The sequence below is a fragment of the Jaculus jaculus genome, chromosome 19 (genome assembly GCF_020740685.1).
Source record: "Jaculus jaculus isolate mJacJac1 chromosome 19, mJacJac1.mat.Y.cur, whole genome shotgun sequence".
NCBI lineage: Eukaryota > Metazoa > Chordata > Mammalia > Rodentia > Dipodidae > Jaculus > Jaculus jaculus.
Genome location: NC_059120.1, coordinates 15,180,263 through 15,195,432, shown reverse-complemented (window position 1 = coordinate 15,195,432; position 15,170 = coordinate 15,180,263). Strand labels below are relative to the sequence as shown.

At 41.2% G+C, this 15,170-nt stretch overlaps 1 protein-coding gene across 1 annotated transcript in view; it reads right to left on the bottom strand.

Moving 5' to 3' along the window:
• Clca2 (chloride channel accessory 2) overlaps positions 1-15,170 on the bottom strand; it is a 54,458-nt gene that overhangs the window by 38,203 nt on the left and 1,085 nt on the right. The gene's annotated exons all lie outside the window — the stretch shown is intronic.

Genomic DNA, 15,170 nt, shown 5'->3' with positions numbered 1-15,170 from the left:
CAGTCCACGTTGCTCTTCGGTCCACGTTGCTCTTTAGTCCATGCTGGAAAGCAGAAAGCAGTACCGCAGCCAGGTGGGAGGAGGGGATACTTTCCTTCCCAGAGCTTCCTTGGATAAAGCCCCCCTCGGAGAGGGACCCGCCTACTCTGGGGAAAGGGCTTGCCCTGGGTGAAGGACTCCTTTAGTTAATCTTTCCTGGAAGCAATCTCAGAGGCCCACTTACTAGGAATGTCTGTGAATTCCTAAACAGATTAAGTTGACACAAAACCTAACTATCACAAGTACCTAGCATATAGTAAGTGACACATAAATATTACTATCACTGTTACTACTACCATCATGGTATACATAACCCTTTCTCAAAAATATTTATTGGTGGGCTGGAGAGATGGCTTAGCGGTTAAGCGCTTGCCTGTGAAGCCTAAGGACCACGGTTCGAGGCTTGATTCCTCAAGGACCCACGTTAGCCAGATGCACAAGGGGGCGCACACGTCTGGAGTTCGTTTGCAGTGGCTGGAAGCCCTGATGCACCCATTCTCTCTCTCTCTCTCCCTCTCTGTCTGTAGCTCACAAACAAACAAACAAACAAACAAAACCATTTTTTGGTAATTGGCTCATGCATTGAGGGAAGTGCTGGGTATCTCAAGGAACAGGTTCATCCCTGTCCATAGGGGCTCACACCCTAACAGGGAAGAGGCTAGGTTGCATATGATGAAGCACAGGAGTCCTGTAGGAGGAGCTCAGCATCTAACGTGGAAGATGCTAAGTTACAGATGGGTAGGCTCCAGAGGTGATCGGAAATCATTGGGGTGCATCTCTATGTGGCTCAAGAGAATTACATGGAAGATTCTCTGCCTAAACTGAGCTGAAAAGGATAAGTCGGAGTGCCATGAGGGCAGGGACTCCACAGCAAGGACCACTTCAGAAGAACTCAAGCATCCGGGCGTGAAGTGCTGGAACTAACACCGGGCAATACTGAGGGGTGCTCCCCTGCCTTCCCTCTTGCTTAGAATCAGCACTCCATTCTTTTCACCAGATTTTCTTTCAACTTCCAGATATGGGCCTAGATTCTCACTCAAATGCCCCTCTTTCATAGCACCAAATATCTCTCCTTTGAAGCATGATTACGGTTATGTAGTAACACTTATATTGCATAACTGATTGTCAGCTCTGGCCACATCTGTATGAGTCAAGGGGCACACGTCTGCTTTTGCTTACTGAAGAGCCCAAACCAAAGTAACATCATGACAGACTTTAATTATATTAATAGGCCTAAGTTTCTGTTGCCCTGCAGGGCCCAAAGTACTGACACAGCACTTCGCAGTTACTGGGAAAAACAACCACAAACTGCTCAGTACCCAAAATAATCCCTGTAAAGGGCCAATCAAAAAGGAACAAGTAAATGTTATACGTTCCTGTGGCTCTTGTGACTATAGATAAGATTGCTTAACATTTCTCAGCTACTATGTAACCAATCAGCTTGCAACATATATGCTCTTGCTAAATGTCAACCAATCATGTAACTGCTACATTGAAGATTCCCCTTTTCTTTCTTTGAACCTAATAAAAGCTCCTCCTAGGCACCATCTGGGACCGACCCACTGCGTTGGTAAAATCTGGAGCCCGAGCTTAAGCTGGAAATAAAGATCTTTGCTGTTGCATACGTGTCTGACTCTCTTTGTGGTCTTTGGGGACTCCACAGTCTGGGTATAACATATACTGTTCTCTCAATCATGTCTCCACAAATACCTGTTGGGTGAATGGATTCAGGAGAAGTCAGAACTAGATCACAAAGGCACCCTGGACCACAGTGTGAAAATCTCTCCCCTAGCTCTGTTTCTTAGAAGGCATCTCTTTCTGTTCAGGACAGCTTTCCCTTTGGTTCCCTCCTGACACACAGCTCTTGAGTCTTGGTGCTCCTCTGGGTGTGTTGGAGAATGGAATGGCCCTGGCAACCAGGTGGCTGCCCAACTAGCTCGCCTGCAGCTCAGAGATCACTTCAGTTGCCTGGTCTTACCAAGCTGATTCCCAGCACGGGTTTTCTTCCAAGGGATGGTGAGTCAACTGCAGAGAACTGCATGAAAGTGACTCATCAGGGCTGGAGAGATGGCTTAGCGGTTAAGCACTTGCCTATGAAGCCTAAGGAACCTGGTTCGAGGCTCGGTTCCCCAGGACCCACGTTAGCCAGATGCACAAGGGGGCGCACGTGTTTGGAGTTCGTTTGCAGTGGCTGGAAGCCCTGGCGCGCCCATTCTCTGTCGCTGTCACTCTCAAATAAATAAAAAATTAAGAAAAAAAACAACAAAAAAAATTTAAAAAAAAAAAAAAAGAAAGTGACTCACCAAACAGAACAAAGCCCTTCATTTCAACTTTCCTGGAGGACTTATTATTATTTTTTTATGTCAATCTCTTGGGCTTTTAAGAAAAAGTATTCCCAGCAGTAAATCAGCATATTCAAAAATTAAACTTGTAACAATACTATACAATTAGTATTTTTGCCAACAATCAGGGAAGAGTTTCTTGTTACCATGTGTGTCTGTGAAAGTTGTTTACTGGATGAGGGGATAACTGAGGACTGACATTCAGCCTCTCTTTTCTGTCAACAGTTGAGGACGACCTCCTTGGGTCCATATGGGTACTGAGGACATGATCTCCGAGTCCATGCAGCTTCACAAAGAACACTAGCAGTGAGCGATCTTGTCCAGTTTCACCCGGGTTGACCCTGAACACACCTGGGCTGGGCTTCACCTAGGCTGAGAGTCCAGCTGTGATATCTGTTCATTCTTATCTATTCTTATCTATCTTCTGTCTCCTTGGTTCTGGAACAAATCCTCAGTCCAGCCATTTCCCTGAACTTTAGTCTTATAAACTGTTCCGTACAAGATTCCCAGTGACTATTTCTGACCATGTCTTGGGAATTACATCCACTTCTGAGTCTTTGTACCCCCCTTTTGGAACTTGCTTTGCTTTCAGCAATGAGGCCTGGGGACAGCCAGATGAGGACAGGTTCTCACTGCCTTCTCAGCAAGCTGACTTTACTGGAGACAAAACTAAAACATTGAAAGAAAAATAAAAGAACTCAGCTGGGCATGGTGGCGCATGCCTTTAATCTCAGCACTTGGAAGGCAGAGGTAGGAGGACCGCCGTGAGTTCGAGGTCACCCTGAGACTACATAGTGAGTTCCAGGTCAGCCTGGGCTAGAGTGAGACCCTACTTAGAAAATGAAAAAATAAATAAATTAAAAAAAATAAAACCTCGCTTGGTCAAGTGATTAAAAGTCACAATGCTATCTCCTGATAAATATGACTCTAAATGAACAATTTATCCTTTCATGCAAAAGAAAGGAAACATTTATTGGTTGTGTTCCTAGAGTTTATGATATGTAGAAATAAAAGGGAAGAAAACTAGCAGTGCAATTTTCAAGGGCTGATTTCAATGTTATATAAAGTCTAGGAACTGGTTCTGGCTTTATTTGCTTTTGAGAAAATAGGTTATTCAGTCTCAGTAACTGAAAACTCTACAGCCCACCTTTGTCTGCTGTCTGTGTCTGCAGTTTGGCCTTGGAAGGACCTGCTCGTCTTGGCCTGGGGCTGCTGGTACAGAGCCGCGAGCAAAGACATCGTGATAGCTGTAGAGGAGTGAGGAGAAAACCTTGAATCCTCTCCTTTTGTGTTGTTTTCAACAATCCCATTTAGAAAAGCAAGCACTGTGTGGTTGGGTTAGAAAGCTCATGGGCCACTTTAGTTCATGCAATGCTTATGAATAAATCAGATTAGAGCTGAGACAAATTATAAAACCTAATAATTTAAACAGAATTTAAGAGTTTTCCAAGGGTCCAGATGGCACATTCCGTAGCAAAGTCTTGAACTGGACAGATGGTTTTCACCGGGCCTGGGAAGCCATTTGTGTTGTTGAATCACCTCCTATATAATGATGAAATGAGCCAAAGTGAGGAGATGGGGAACAAGGTGGGCGAGATGAAACGGGGGCACGACTGAGCATGCTAGGAAACCAAGTGGATCTCAAAGCTACTTCTTGAGGACCTGGTGATGAAAGATTCCAAATTGAGCAACACAACGTTTCTGATGAGACACAGAGACACTGCCTTAGAATCCTGTGAAGACCTTCCTAGGGTCAAGAGCTGGGAGGCAGGCGCAGAAGCAAGCCCTATTGTTTGCCTGGTGATTTGCCATTTCCAAAGCCTTCTTTTATGAGTCTCAGGAACATGCGAATCCCCCTTCTGAGGAAACGGGTTTAAACATCAGTAAAGGTAGCTACTTTTCTGAGGATAATTTAAATAAAGTTTGTCTTGAGTTGAAGGCTGAGACTGAGGTCATGGGCTCAATCATCCACTCTGTGTGTGTCTGTAGTGTGTCCCAAGCAGGAGATGAGCCGTACTCATTGTCTACAGGACTCTGATCACACCAATTAAACTCTTCAGGGTTGGGTTTTGTCTCTAAAATAAAGAGATTGATTTGCTTAATGGCATTATTTTCTCTCACGTTCTTTGACTCATTCATTGTGACAATAACTTATTAAGTTGCTTTGGGCAGGCGCGCGCGCGCACACACACACACACCAAAATGAATGGGAAATAAGAACCACTTTAAAAACAATCCAGATGGGGCTGAAGAGATGGCTCAGTTGTAAAGTGCTCATGGGGAAAGCATGATATCCTGAACTCAGATCTCTACCACTCACCTGAAAAGCCGGAACAGTGACGTGCTCCTACAAACCAAGTGCTGGGGAGGTGGGGCGAGGAGGGTCACTGGCCAGCCAGTCCAGCTAAATTCATGAGTGCTGGGTTAAGTCAGTGACTCTATTCCCAAAAATAAGGTAATAGCAATTGAGGAAGTTGCCTGACATGAACCTCTGGCCTAATATGTGCATGCACACATGTGCACCAATACCCACACATGTGCATACATTCACATACATATGAACATGCATACATATATGAATGTACAACCCATACACACATGTAAAAAGAAAAAATAAAAACAACCCTTAAAGGCAATGGGAAGAAGAGTATGAAATATTTCTCATTTTCTTTTCTTTTTTTTAAAAATTTTTTATTTATTTATTTGAGAGCGACAGACACAGAGAGAAAGACAGGTAGAGAGAGAGAGAGAGAATGGGCACGCCAGGGCTTCCAGCCACTGCAAACGAACTCCAGACGCGTGCACCCCCTTGTGCATCTGGCTAACGTGGGACCTGGGGAACTGAGCCTCGAACCGGGGTCCTTAGGCTTCACAGGCAAGTGCTTAACCGCTAAGCCATCTCTCCAGCCCTTTGTTTTTTTGAGGGAGGGTCTCACTGTAGCTCAGGCTGACCTGGAACTCACTATGTAATCTCTGGGTGGCCTCGAACTCATGGTGATCCTCCTATCTCTGCCTCCCAAGTGCTAGGATTAAAGGCATGTGCCTCCACGCTTGGCTTGAAATATTTCTCATTTTCCAAACAGGCATAAAATTATTTTCTATAAAATAATGCTATATCTATTATGTATAAGATGGAAAATGGCATCAATTATTAAATGGACAGAAGATTTTATTATAACTAATTATTTTTCAGAGAAGGAAAAAAGAGATAGCAGAAATATAGGGGAAATTTTTTTGAGATATGAAAAATAACCAAGGACTGAGAGCAGTCTGCAGGGACAGCACAAGGTCTTGGCTGTTTCTCCCTTGTCTGCTGGACTGCTCACTGCTCAACCCTGATCTCAGTATGTCCCTGAGAATCCAGGGCTTGGCCATATTCTCTTTCCCCTCCAATCTCACCAAGAAGGAGTAGTAGGTTGCTTTTGTCTTTTTTCTTCTCTATTTCTGCTGTCTTTAATACTTCATTCCTCCAGCTAGTCCTGTGCACAGGCAACCCACCATCTGAAAGATATGCACCTAGATTAGGGCTCCCCCTTCTGTTCTAGTGCCGGCATCTGGATCCTCAGCACTGGGAACTGACCTATACAGCCTTCTCTTTCTCCAATCAACAAAAGGTATTAAACCACTGCTTTTCAAAGTGTATACTGTCTAAAAATCATCATCCATTCAAATGCAGATTTTGACTCTAGGTCAAGGTGAGACCAATGTTCTGCATATCTAGAAAGCTCCCATACTTTTTTTTTTTTTTTTTTTTGGTTTTTCGAGGTAGGGTCTCACTCTGGTCCAGGCTGACCTGGAATTAACTCTGTAGTCTCAGGGTGGCCTTGAACTCATGGCGATCCTCCTACCTCTGCCTCCCGAGTGCTAGGATTAAAGGCATGCGCCACCACGCCCGGCTCCCATACATTTTTAATGTCAATATAATTTATGTTACATGCAGGCTGTTTAATTTTATTACTCCACCCAAAGATAAAATGTGAGTTATGAGGGATTTTTTTCATTTCATTCATTCAGTATTATCTTTACTTAGTGAGTACTGCCTGTAAAGAAGTAATGAGTCAAAACGGTCAACATGAATAATTTGTGCTAAATTCAGTGTGAAAAATATGTAAAATATGTCCTGGAAGTGCATTTATGTGGCCATGGTCCTTGGGTCAAATTTAGTGTATCTTATCTGAAAAACTCTAGGGAATATGCATATATGTTTTTCATTACAGCCCTAACACTGGAGGTGCCTGTGCCCTCTTTTTCATTAAAAAAAAAGACATTTTATTAGCATATATTAATTACAAAATAATTCCATTATATTTTATATGCACATATAATAATCATATCCACTGTGTCCAATTTTCCTCTTTTAATTGCCTCTTTCTTATTACTCTTCTATTTTCCTAGTAGACCTCTTTCTGCTTTCATATTTTCTTTTCTAGATTCCACATACAAGAAGAAATGTAAGTTATTTATATTTCTCAGTCTGGATTTTTTTATAACACATTTACTATTTACAACACATTTTCTTTACTTTTTTTTTGAGAAGCCAGGATTTTCTATATTTTACTTGTCTGCAGGGAGCTAGAGAGAGAGAGAGATTGAGAGAGAGGAAGAGAGAAAGAGAGAGAGAATGGACGCACCAGGGTCTCCAACCACTGCAAATGAACTCCAAGCAAATGCACTGGCTTCCAGGGGTCCTGGGGAATTGAACTCTGGTCCTTAGGTTTGGCAGGCAAGAATCATAACTGCCTTACCTGCTGAGCAATCTCGTCAGCCCTATAACACAATTTCTGTATCTAGTCATCCATTGATTGGCACCTGCCATAACTTGACTATGGTGAATTTGGGTTTCCCTCATGTGAATATCCAATTGGTCCAGCACCACTTGCTAAAGAGGCTGTCCTTTCTTGTATTTATGATGCCTTTGTTGGCAAGAGATTGCTGTAGGTATGTAGCTGTGTTTCTAGGACCATTCCATTCCATAGTATACCTTGAAATTGCTGTGCTAGAAGAAAAGGAGCCAAGGTGTTTGGAAGCCTTGAAAGGGGTCTGGATAAGGTCATCATTGTGCTTACCAGGAGCAGGAGGAAGGGCTCTGCCAGAGATGGGCCAAGAAAGAGAAAGCTTCACTACAATGTTACTACAACCAAATTAATGAATCCTGACCAAGTCTTGAATGAAATAATGTCTATTCTTCCAAAGAAGCATGTTGACTTTGTACAGAAGGGCTATACACTAAAGTGTCAAATACAGTCAGACTTTGGCAAAGTGACAATGCAATTTGAACTAGAAGTGTGCCAGCTTCAGAAACCCGATGCGGTGGGCATCAGAAGACAGCGGCTTAAGGGTGATGCCTGGGTTTACAAGAGATTAGTGGAAGATATCCTGTCTAGCTGCAAGATGTAACTGATGGTTGGTTTCAGTCCTGCCCGGATGCATGTGGGTGATGCAGTCGACCTGAAGACAGGTTGTGAATGGAGTAATTTTAAAGTCTGTAGAACCACAAACTCATGCTAAAAAGCTGTCTTAAAGACTGATACCTTTATTTTTTCAACAAAAAGTATGATTTTTATGGTTGGATCTAAGAGAAGCCCTTCTATCCTTACCCGTTACTGTCTTTTTTAATCATGTGGATTTGTATGTTAATAACTGTTGACTTTTCTAGATTTACTTCCATAAGAGAATGCAGGCTCTTGCTTATAACTCTTTTTAATGTATGATTTCTTTCTGAAATAAACCTATTTGTGAATGTAAAAAAAAAAAAGAAAAGAAATTGCTGTGCTATGATGTGCTGTGATATTTTCAGCATTTTTTTTTTTCTCAGGATGACGTTGGCTATCTAGGGGATTTGTGCTAGGTTTGATTTCTATTTCTTTGAAGAATGCTATTGGAAGTTTTAGGGCCACCAGGCATGGTGGCACACATCTTTAATCCCAGCACTCTGGAGGCAGTGGTAGGAGGAATGCGGTGTTTGAGGCCACCCTGAGATTACATAGTGAATTCCAAGTCAGCCTAGGATAGAGTGAAACCCTACCTTGAACCTCCCAAAAAAAAAAAAAAAAAAAAAAAAAAAAAGAATTTTGATGGTGCTTGCATGGAAACTATAGATTACTTTTGGTAATATGTGCATTTTCACAATGTTAATTCTGCCAATCCATGAGTATGGAAATCTCATCTTTTGTTTTACTTAATTTCTTTCTTCAATGATTTACCATTTTCATTGTAGAGGTCCTTCACCTCCTTGGGAAAGATCATTCCTGGATGCTTATTCTTTTTAGGTAATTGTGAATGGGATTAGTTTCCTATATCATCTAAACACATCTTTACCTTCTGTAGAAACTGTATTTTCAGTGCTTAGAACAAAAAACATTGAATTAATTTTGCATTTTAATGGTGGCTCATTATTTAGATGTTCTTTAACAAAAGAATGCAAAGTACCATACCATGTTCAAATATATACAGACAAATATATAGGTGCTGATTTCATCATTTTCTTTTTAAATTTATTTTCTTACGTGTGTGTGTGTAGAGTGTATGTGCTGTATGTGTGTGTGTGTGCCCCATGTTCAGAGGAGACTGTCTGGTAACCAATCTTTTCTTATTGAGATGGGGTCTCTCCCTGTACCCAGAGCTCTTGTCAGCAAGCCCCTGCCCCCACTGGAGTTAAAGGCATGCATGGCCTCTTCCGGCTTTTTTAGGTGGGTTGGGAAATCAAACTTGGTGATCTCCAGCCCAAGGGCCCTCACACAAGACTTCTTAACTGACAAGCCATCTCCCCATCTCCCTAGCCCCCCTCCTTTCTCTTCTCCTCACTCTTCTTCTTTGTCTGTCTTTTTCCTTCTTGAGAGAGGGTCTCACTATGTAGACCAGTCTTGCCTGGAACTAAAATTGATTCTTGAAACTATCATGAATTTAACTATTATTAAGGTCCTGCTTCACAGTAAATCCATTTCTTTTTTCATTGTTAACTTTTTATTGAAAACTTCTGCACCTATAGACAATGTACTATAACCATAATCCCGTCTCACCACCTTCCTTTTGTACCCTCCTGAGACCTCCTCTCCACTGACTCCCTCCTTCTTTTACAACTAGTCTTCCAATTTTGACATTATTATTTTTTCCTTCTATTATGCAGGTCTTGTGTAGGAAGCATTAGCCATTGTGAGGTGATGAATGTCAAGGTCACTGTGTTTCAGAACGTGAGCATTGTAAGCACTGCTCTCCTTCCTTAGGCTCTTACATTCTTCACACCTCTTCTGCAATGGTCCCTGAGACTTGGAGGGTGTAATGGAGACGTCGCACAGTGTTGAACACTCCATTGTCACTTCTCAGCACTTTGGTCATTTTAGAGTGACCCCATTGTTCACCACCATCTGAAAGGAAAACTTCTCTAAATAAAAGTGAGGATAGGAGCCAGGTGTGGTGGCGCATGCCTTTAACCCCAACACTCTGGAGGCAGAGGTAGGAGGATCGCATGCACCACCTTGTGCATCTGGCTTACGTGGGTCCTAGGGAATCAAACCTGGGTCCTTAGGCTTTGCAGGCACGTTAACTGCTAAACCATCTCTCCAGCCCTCAACCCCTTTATTTTTTATTTTGGTAATGAGAGAGAATGAAAGCAAGCGAGACAGAAAGAGAGAGAGAATTGGCACTCCAGGGCCTCCAGCTGCTGTAACTGAACGTCAGACATGTGCGCCACCTTGTGCGCATGTGCAACTTTGCATGTTTATGTCACCTTGTCCATCTGGCTTATGTGGGATCTGGAGAAGCAAACATGGTTCCTTAGGCTTCGCAGACAGCCATCTTTCCAGCCCCCCCAACTTTTAAAAATACATATTATTTGCTAGTGAATAAGGTTTCCATACAATTTATTCATAATATCTTTATTTTTTATTAACTCTCCTCCCACTTTCTCCTCGCCTCCATGGCCTTCTCTAACCACACTTAGACCATCTCACTCCCAGTATTCTACCTCTCTACTTACATAACTTACATATCCACTATACTCTCCCCTTAAGTCCACCCTTCTCCTCCAAACCCTTACAGTTCCTTTCTAGTTTTCTGACCTGTGAAGCCCAGGGGCCCAGGTTCTGTTCCCCACTGCCCACATAAAGCCAGATGCACATTGTGGCACATGCATCTCGAATTCATTTGCCGAAACTGGCGGCCCTGGTGCACCCATTCTCTCCCCCTCCCCCAAATAAATAAATATATAAAAAAGAATTTGGGCAAAATCATATAGGAAAAGGACCATATATAATTTTAAAACATGAGTGTGGGCTTCTCCAGAGCCATGCTTAGGAATGAATCTTTACAATGACTATATACATAGCTTTGTCTATATACTTAACTTTCTATGTTATGTTCCTAAAAGGATGTAATTTATAACAATGTATAAATATTAAGCAAAGATTAAAACTTAAACATAACAAATTAAGGAAAGCCAGGCATGGTGGTGCACACCTTTAATTCCAGCACCAGGGAGGCAGAGGTAGGAGGATCACCATGAGTTTGAGGCCACCTTGAGACTACATAGTGAATTCCACATCAGCCTGGGCCAGAGTGTGACCCTACCTTGAAAAATCAAAATATGAGAGACACATGAGCTGATTTTATATATTGTTCTTATGTAAATTATTTCCTTTTGAATGTGAAATTGTTAGATGTTTTAATGCAGTATATTGTTTAGATTTAGGGATGAGAGTGGTGTGCCAATATAGTAAAATTGAAGGCTACAAAAATTCTGGCCCTATGTGAGTATAGTACATTAACTGTTTTTAACATCCTGGTCTCAGTTGTCTATTGGAAAACATGCATTTCTCTGCAGGCAACTTTTGCTTTAGTAGTCGTGTTGAATCTTCTCGAATCTCAGTGAACAGAAAAAGCAAACTTGCTCCCAGGAGGAAGGCTTCTTTCTCTCGTGTCCCCTCAGTGGTCTCCATCTTTCTCTCCTGCCTCACTTGGTTAACAGGGTACCCCAGCCATTTCTGTTTCTTCCTTTTTGATTCAAAGTGAAAATATTTACTGTTTGCTATTCCCTTTCTTGTGACATCTAAGTCCAAGTCTATTCCTTCTGATTAGCTAACAGCCATGGTTTCCTTTCTCTGTTCCCTTCTTTTTCCTTTTTCTGGTTTCACAAATAACCAACCACTGTGATTATTTTGAAATTTGGCTGTGGCTTGGTTGAAAATTCCAGTAAAGATTGCCTTAAATCTCTCTTTTTTATTTTATTCCTTATTACCAGCAACTCTCTTTGTATCGTTTTTTGTTGTTTATTTTTATTTATTTGAGAGAGAGACACGGGGGGGGGGAGGGGGAGAATGGGCGCACAAGGGCCTCCAGCCACTGCAAACGAACTCCAGACGCATGTGCCCCCTTGTGCATCTGGCTAACGTGGGACCTGGGGAATCAAGCTTCAAACCCGGGTCCTTAGGCTTCACAGGCAAGCGCTTAACCGCTAAGCCATCACTCCAACCCTGTCTTTGTATCTCTATGTAAGTACTTCCTTCTCTGCTTCTTTTCCAAAAACTAAATAGACAATTTAAAACAATCTATTAACATATACCTTCATACTATAGCTTTTTTATTTGAAAGTAACAAGGCTATTTTGAGTAGGATTTCTGTCTAGTCATATAAATAGGAAAAAAAACCCAAATTCTTTAATATGCTAGTTATTCAAAAGTCAATAATTTAAAAATCAGCCCACTAAGTGTTATACCTTGTTCAAGATCAAAAAGTCATATTATAAAAATATTGGGGTCTTAAAGGTAAGTTTTCAACTGATCAAGATTTTTGAATTTTTTTCAAAGATCATTTTCTCTTTTTCAACCAACAATAATTTTTTAATGTCATAATTTATTTTAAATATCACCATATGACTTTCATGTGTATCTCTTCTTGGATGAGTTGTCATAGATAATGACAATGAATCATGCACTATAGATTAATTATTGGAAGGAGATAAAGTCAAAATACTCAAATTTCAGAAGGATATGGCAAAAATTTCTATCATTTCTGTTTTTAATTATAGTAGTATGCGTTCACTTGCTTATCTTGTATAGTCATAATTGTGTAAAAGTAGTGGTTAAATGGTTATGGGATTGAGCTGTGTAATTAAACCATTTGGATGCAAATGGCATCTCTGCCTCTGACTAGATGCATGGTGTTGTAGACAGCTCCATATTGCTAGGAGGAACATCTAAATCAGACACAGTTTATGGGGGGTAAGAGTTAATTTAAAGCTTACAGATCCAGGGGAAGTTCCATAATGGCAGAAGAGGTTGGCCCACGTCTATAGATCCAAGCAAAGAGAAACCACCCCCAGCTAGCACTGCAAGCAAGCATAGCCAAGCAGCAAGCAATGAACCTGCAGCAAGCAGAACCACTTCCCCACCCCACCTACCCAGAGCTCAGACTGCTCAGCAAGTCTTTAGGCTGGAATTCAGATCCAACCACACAACACCCCCTCCAGCCAGATGGCAGGAGACCCAAGTTACAAGCTTTAATAAAACACCTGAGTGTAATGGGGACATACATTCAAACTACCACACATGGCCTCATGTAAGTTACTAAACATCTCTGTGCTTCAGTGTCTACACATGTTGTGATTTTAACCAGAGTTAAGCATACATATGATTTAAACCAGAGCTTGAGATTTTTTCCTCTGAGATTCCTAGAAATTTTCCAAATAATTTTTATGTAACCTGGGTATAGAAGAAAATAAAATAGGCATATAAATTAAACATTTGCTGATAATAAATTCATACAGAAATTTATTTTAAAATGGTTATTTTGGTATGCATATGATTTTACCATTTACTAAAGATGGAGGCAAGTTTACATAGTGACTGTTTAATACAACAAAAATATGAAAAAATTGATATTTACATGCTAAAGGAATGATGGGAGGAAGTTATTCAAAAAACCTTTGTTTTCCATAATTAAACCATCATGTCTGTAAGAGCAGAAAATTTTGTATGTACAGTGAAAACACTACAATTCTAATAGTGCAAATGCAATAGCCCTGGTTCTGAGCTGAGGAGTTTCAGGCAGCATTCACTGGCATTGCCTGGCTTGACAGCATGTATGGTACAGAGTGTGCACCTTTTTCAGAGTCAAGACTGCACTGAAGTCATAGGAAACAACACAAGAAGCACTGCCAGAAACATCTCAGATGCATTTGATTTTGAATCAAATTTTGGTGATGTAGCCTTTCATTTTGGTCATGAACCCTTTCACTATTGCCAATTTCTTTTGTGACCACCACATTTAATTAGGTGACCCACAGCTTAAGAAGCTAGATTTAAACTAGAGTAAGAGTTGAAGAAACATTAATCCATGTTAACATGGCTTTTCTCAGGAGTGTGTGGCTCCAGCATAGTAGGCATTGTTAGTTACCTACCCGAATAACTTTTTTTTTTTCCTCACAAATCAATTGCTGGATGTATTAGTGTATTTTCAAATAATACAAGAAAATACATGTATCTATTTTCTCTGTAGTCTCACAACATTTTTAGGAGACTAAAATCGCTTACAGTCTCTTCAAAAATATTTTCTTTATGAGAGAGAGAGAGAGAGAGAGAGAGAGAGAGAGAGAGACAGACAGACAGACAGATAGCAGATAGAAAAAGAAAGGGCATGCCAGGGTCTCTTGCCACTGCAAACAAAATCCAGATGCATGCACCTCCTGGTGCATCTGGGTTACGTGGGTACTGGGAAATGAACCCACGTTCTTAGGCTTCACAGGCAAGTGCCTTAGCCACTAAGCCATCTCTCCATCCCAAAATTGCTTACATTTTTAAAACCTTTTTAACAGCTAATTGGAGCTGAACAATAATATAATTTTAAGGAAGAAATTTCTACTCATGCATCACTTTCCCTAGCCAGTGGCAGAAATGTTAATATCCTAGATGGTAGACTTTTTAGCATAAAATATAAGGATAAGCAGTATTACTTTATTCCTAGCTCTAAAATGAAATCTTAAAATTGGTTATATTCACTGGAGAGATGGGGTTCATTTTGCTGTAGCTCAAGATGACCTGGAATTCATTATGTAGTCTCAGGTTGGCCTTGAATTCAAGGTAATCCTCCTATCTCTGACTCCCAAGTGAGTTCTGGGATTAAAGGCATGCACCACCATGTCCGGCAATCCACCTTTTGGGGAGACAGGTTCTCTCCTTGGCCTGGAGCTCACCAAGTAGGCCAGTGAGCCTCAGATATCCGCCTTTGTCCAACCCCTGAGCTCTGGCTGATGACACACACATCAGGCATTTTAAGTGGGTTTTCAGTGAAGTCAGTACTGAATAAACTTGTCCTAGCTCACATTAAAAACATTTTTAAAATTTTTTTGTTTTTATTTATTTGAGAGGGGGGAGGGAGGTGCAGGTAGAGAGAATGGGCGCGCCAGGGCTTCCAGCCACTGCAAACCAACTTCAGACGCGTGCGCTCCCTTGTGCATCTGGCTAGCGTGGGTCCTGGGAAATGGAGCCTCGAACCGGGGTACTTAGGCTTCATAGTCAAGCACTTAACCGCTAAGCCATCTCTCTAGCCCTCACATTAAAAATTTTTAAGTCATGTAAACTTTGTGAGCAACGAGTGCGTGTGCGTGTGTGTGTGTGTGTGTAGGGGAACACGACATTGCGGAAATCGTATAGAGTATTCTCTAGTAAAAGCAACAGTTTGGTAGAAATATGCATTGTTAAACCATTTATGTATGCACTATTAATTTTTTAGCTATAGTTTATAATAGGTACATCAAAGTGGGGCAGTAGATGAAGTTTGATAACTGTGCCAAATAAT